This window comes from Gekko japonicus, unplaced genomic scaffold, assembly GCF_001447785.1.
Source record: "Gekko japonicus isolate JY-2015 unplaced genomic scaffold, Gekko_japonicus_V1.1 scaffold1012, whole genome shotgun sequence".
Lineage (NCBI taxonomy): Eukaryota > Metazoa > Chordata > Lepidosauria > Squamata > Gekkonidae > Gekko > Gekko japonicus.
The window spans coordinates 523669-529668 of NW_015172587.1; positions in this window are offsets into that span (position 1 = coordinate 523669).

A 6000-nucleotide genomic window follows, 5' to 3' on the forward strand; every position below is an offset into this window, starting at 1 on the left:
AACCGCGGCTAGAAAGATTAGAATGAGACAACATTAGTACTGTTTGAAACCCTTATTGAAGGTTTGTTCGGACGAAGAGACGAAACGGAACTCAATCCGGAGGTTCTCATCAACAATCAAAATAACCTCAACAATAACTTCATGTATCTTAAGAACACAACAACTTCATGTATTTTCATCAACTGTATTTATTATCACAATAATGTTATTTATAGGTATACTTTGAGATCAAAAATATAATTGATATAATGTTTGAATATATTTAGCGTCTTGCAAGCCAGTCTGTTCATTACATGTTTAGCTATCTTTGGACTGGATTCTCAACAGTGGGTTTACCATATTTTGCAAAGCAAAAAAGAGGATCTATTTTCCGACTAACTACTTCAAACAACTAATCTCTACGACAAATCTCATTTTAAATACTTCTGCTATTTAAGCTGAAGCTCGCCTCAACTGGGGGACTATAGAGCAAAACAGACTGAGCCTCCCAACCCAAAAAGAGGACATTTAATTAATTTTTTAAAAAGAGACCAAAAGAGGAAGGATGTCAAAAAGTCTGGTAACCCTATGCAACACCCTAACTACTGCTTTGCAAAATCTGGCTGAGCTGGATGCAAGGAAAGGAAGAGAGAAAGGCTAGACTACTGGAGAAAATTACCTGCAGGCTGGCAATTACTGTAGCAGTTTTCAGCATGCTGGTTAGGTTGTTGATAAGAAAGTTTGCTTCAGTCTTGGAGAACGGGAAGTCTAGCTGATCGATCCTAATGTGCTTTTTGCTATACTTAGACTTCTCTGCACCCTTAGTGGTTGCAACCAAAACTGCACTTTAAAAATAAAAGGAAAACAAGTACAGCCTGACACAGCATGAGGATGACTTTGAGGGCCTATGTCACAGGCTGGGGTGCAGGCAGAGAGAGAGAGAGTTCAAGGTCAGAGTCGAGGTAGCCGAAGTGGAACCGATAACAAGAGTCCAAAACACAAACTGGGAGTGGAGTCGTTCAGAGCTGAGGTCAAGGAGCCAAGAGTTCAGGACACGGGTAGAGACCGAAACACGGGCGGGGTGGTTGCAAAGCGTTGTCAGATCGACTAGTTGCTGCCACAAGGCTCCTTTCATGTCACACCCTGACCTAGCCACAGGAATCCATGTGACAGTCACTTCCAGGCTAGACTACTGCAACTAGTTCTACAATGGCCTACCCTTGAGCAATATTCCCTCTAAACTGTGGAGTCTTGTGAGCAACAATTCTGCTTTGTGAGCTACTGGCGTTAAAGTTGTGAGCGAGCGATTTGGCTACTACATAAATTAGTCTGCTCTGGAGCCATCCTTCCTGAGCGAAGAAAAAAGTGTGTGAGGCAGAGGCTAAAAAACTGTGAGCTAGCTCACACTAACTCAGCTTAGAGGGAACACTGCCCTTGAGTCTGATCTGGAAACTTCAGCTGGTTCAGAATGTGGCGGCGTGAGTCCTGACAGGAACATCATGGATGGCACATATTCAACCAATGCTGTGCCAGCTACACTGGCTTCCAGTAGAGTACCATGTCAGGTTCAAGGTTTTGGTATTGACCTTTAAGGCCTTGAGTGGTGTGGGACAAAAGTACCTATGGGACCGCCTTCTCTGCTATGCCCCGGGGTAGGGCTGCCAGATCCCAAAGGGGCAGGGGATTGCCCGCTCAAAGGGCCCCCCAACCTGCCAGTCCAGATCAGGCCGGCAGGGGGAACCCTGTCCCCAAAGTGCCTGGTTTGGGCCGACGTGCCCGGCGTGATGACGTCACTTGGAAGTGACGTCATCACGTTGGGCACGTCACTGGCCGACACTCTAGCAATCAGTCTGGAAACTCAAGTGACGTCATTGCGGTGCGGGTACACAGAGCACACGCGCGAATGTCCCGGAACGGGACCAACTCTCCCCTGCTGTGCCAAGTAAGTGACTTGGCAACCCTCTTCTGGGGAGAGCCTTGCGCTCCACTGATAACAACTTGCTGGTGATTCCTGGCCCTAGGAATGTCCGGCTGTCCTTGGCCAGGGCCTTTTCAGTCCTGGCCCTAACTTGGTGGAACTCTCTGCCAAATAACACCAGGGCCCTGCAGGACCTTGTGCAATTCCGCAGGTTCTTTAAGGCAGAGATGTTCCACCAGGCTTTTGGTTGAGAGCAGCAATGGTTGGTTGCACTGGCTGGCACCCTTTCCCTCTCCCCCTGTATATATGTTTTGCTTAAGTTTCCCTCTTCCCCTCCTATCAAATGGCCGGGCAGTCTAGAATGGGAACAGAAAATTATAAATTGCCATCTGGGATCTTTTATTCTGGTTTTATTTTTATTGACAGTATATGGATGTTTTAAAAATTGTATTTGTTTTTATGACATTTTGCCTTTTGTACATTGCCCAGAGCTCGGTGTAAGCCGGGATAGGGTGATTAATAAATCAAAACAATGATAACAACAATGATAATAATGATGATGATGATAATGTTAGATTCAGTCCTTGTAACAAATGAGTTTGACACCTCTGATCTAGGTCATTCCTAGATCCATCTTGGTCACCCCACTAGCCCTGGTTTCCCACCTACCTCCATGTCATGCAGCTTGGTTTCACACGAGCAGCGATCAAGGGAATTGTGACTTTGGGGAGGGGCCATGGTCCCACTAGCCGTGGTTTCCCGCCTACCTTCATGTCATGCAGCTTGCATTGTTTCATAGGAGCAGCCATCAGGGGAATTGTGACTTTGGGGAGGGGCCATGGCTCAGTGGTAGAGCATCTGCTTGGCATGCAGAAGGTCCCAGGTTCAATCCCAGGGATCTCTAGTTAAAGTGATCAGGTCTTGTGAAAGACCTCTGCCTGAGACCCCGGAGAGCCTCTGCCAATCTAAGAAGACAGTACTGATGATGGACCAATGGTCTGATTCAGCATAAGGCAGTTTCATGTGTTCACGTCTGTGTGTAAACCTTGAGGAGCAGTATTCGCCTACTCCATTTAGGGAGTTGCAGTCAAATTCTGTCTGCAGTTTATGTTCCTCTGTGACTCCAGGCTGTGATCCTGCAAGGCAAAAGTATTTGGCCAGCAGTTGCAGTGATTGGAGTAGAGGGCCTCTAATCATGCTGTCTTTTGCCTTCATCAGTGTTAGATGGAGTCTTGCCTGCATGAAGGTTTCAGTTGTGTCAGAATCAGGAATGCATCGGCATGATACTGTGATGTTACAGTAGCATATCTCCAGTGTCCCCTTACTGTGTATGAAACCATGGAGTTGAAGGAGGAAGGGATGTTAAGCTGATATACAGTGCTACAAATTATGGGGGGGGTAGGGGGAGAAAAAACAAATATCTGTTGAGAGACAACAAGGGGGAGTTTCGTCCTAGGCCTCTGTTATGTTTGCTTGTCAACTATGTGACCTGGGGTAGCACGTTCAAGGAGCCTTCCTCCAAACCACACATCTGTGGTGGCTAGTAATGGTTTATACAATTCCCAAGTTACATTATGAAAGCAAAACACAAGTTGGTTACAGATATATCAGATATGGAGTCCAGAGGATTATCCTTTCTGTGTTCTCTATAATAGATGATTATTAATTAGCAAAGTTAAAGAATTCACAAATATTATAACTTGAGGAAGAATAACACTTGGCTGCTTCCTTCTTTAGCTCCTGAGAATAGCAAGAGCAACCTTCAGGTACCTACCATTAGAAAAGTATTAACAGAACTGACCTGAAACAGAATAGCATCTGTATCTTCTCTGCTTTACCTCCTGGAAGATTTGAAGAGCTCTCCAGCTGAGGGGCAGCAGTTTTCAGGCAGCAGTTAATGGTGGGGAGATACAGGCTGTAATATGTTGTGCTGGGCTATGGCAGCACTGTAACTCATAAGGAGGGTTAACATTGGGGAAGGGGGCAAGAAGACATTAAAATTTTATTTTGAATTGCTGCTAACAGTTTTGAGGAAGTGGTGGTTGAAAAGCAGAATATAACTCTAATAAACATATCCATCCAATTTCAGTTTAATAGTAGCCCATTCTGCAAACCATTTTAGGAAAAAAGGAGGTCGGCAGTGTCTTTGCCATTTTATGCTTAAATTATTTTAAGTATGACTCCACAGATCTGATCACCAGGGACAACTGCTGTGACCTTGAAGGAAAAAGGAGAAAAGGCCTCAGGATTAAAAATTCACAACTCTCTTGAAAACAACATGTTTACATTTCAAGTTTTCCAGATTTTCCCAGTGGATATGGTTATTTTTCATAGTAAAACAACCAAGTCATAATTTTATTAGGTTTCCTTCAAGCTAAGCCAAATCCAGTGGGGAAATTAATTGAAATGTATTTTGCAACAACACTGTAGTTTAAAAAGATTTATTTGACTATGCTATATATTAAATGAGAAAAAAATGCAACATTAAGGGGAAAAGATAGAAAAACTTAAACATGAAATGAAGGAAATTCAAAACCAAATGCAGGGAATGGAACATAGCCTTCATTGCGAGAGAGGCACTAAGAGGAACAAAGACTTAATAAATAACCAATTATTTAGGTATTAAAACATTGGATGTTTTCTTTAAGATCCACAAATGGTTAAATAAAAGAATTGTTTAAGATAACAATGTTTCTCTGGCACTTGTTTCCCAAAAAACATTAACATTATAGATTATACTAGCAGTAAAGGCTGTTGTAAAACCAATACGATGAGCTCTAGAAAGATGTGATGTGTAACGAATGCACAGAAAGGTACAAATGTGGAAGTAAATGCTCAGACACTGTATGTCAAGAAATACCTTGTGTCCAAGGCCACACCATGTTGGCCAGAAAACACAGCAGACAGGGCTCCATGGAGTAGTTTCTTCAGTTCGTTAAGCTCCAAAGTGGACCTTCTAGGGGCAATGAAAGGCTTGCTGTGTGATCTCTGAGTCCCGTGTCTTTCCCACCTTGGCTGGCCTTCTTGTCCATGGCGCTGGCCGCTCTGCAGGCAGCTGGCCTGCACCCGGCTGGCGTCGGCCTCCTTCTGGTGAGAGTTGGCTGGGACTGAGGCTTGGGGAGCTGCTAAGTTGGCGGCGGCGTGAGACAGTGGGTACAGCACTGAGACACCTCTCTGTTGCCTGGCCGAAGCAGGTAGCCTTGCGGTGCAGGGGAAGCAGAGGCCAGGGTCGAGCGGACAGGGGAAGCAGGCTGGGCAGCTGCCAGGCCTTGACGCTGGAGCGGGAGAAGGGTCTGCACTTAGGCGGGACAATGGGGCCTGTGGGCCTACTCGTTGCTCATGATGGGAGGCTGGCGTGGGCTGAGGGGGGCGGCCAGGTGTGGGCCATCCTCAAAGGCCCCCCCCCAGCAAGCATCGGTGCCGTTGACGTGAGCAGGAAGCAGCTCTCGAGTACTCCCTTCTCCACAAGAGAAGGGAGAGCCACCCTGCGTTGGGACGTTCCTCGAACCCCTCTCCCTGGAGGAGGAGCTTGTTTGTGTATGAGGATGTGGTGACGGCCCTGCTCATCTGCCTGGTGCTGGGAATGGCGGTTCCTTTCATGGTGTGTGGGGGGGGAGAGCTCCATGTCTTTGGCGGGATGAGTGAACAGCAGGGTCCTGGCTGCGTTTACTCTCAAGGAAGTGCTGGTGAGTGGCTGCTGAGGAAGTCTGCGTAGGATTGCAGCCTTGGCCAGCATGTTTTCTTGTCCTTTTAACTCTACTCCAGGTCCATTTTTCTTGCCTTTGTATTCCCCCATGGTCCCAGTTTTGTGCCGTTGTGCTCTACCCCCCCAGTTGGCCTCCTGACCCTCCACCCGCTGGACCGTCCGTCCCGTCCATTGGCTCCCACCACATTGAGGCTGAGATGCTGGCTTCTGTGGGCAGGACTCAGCCAATGCAGCCAGGGGAGTGGCAGACCGTCTGCGTGACAGATCAGCCAGCCAACTGATTCGGGAGCGCATCGAACCTTGCCACTCGAAAATAGAATTATTATATAGGGGAGATGACTGTATTAAGTATTAGTAATGTTTTTATATTCCATGTTTCTCATGGTTGTTAAGGTGC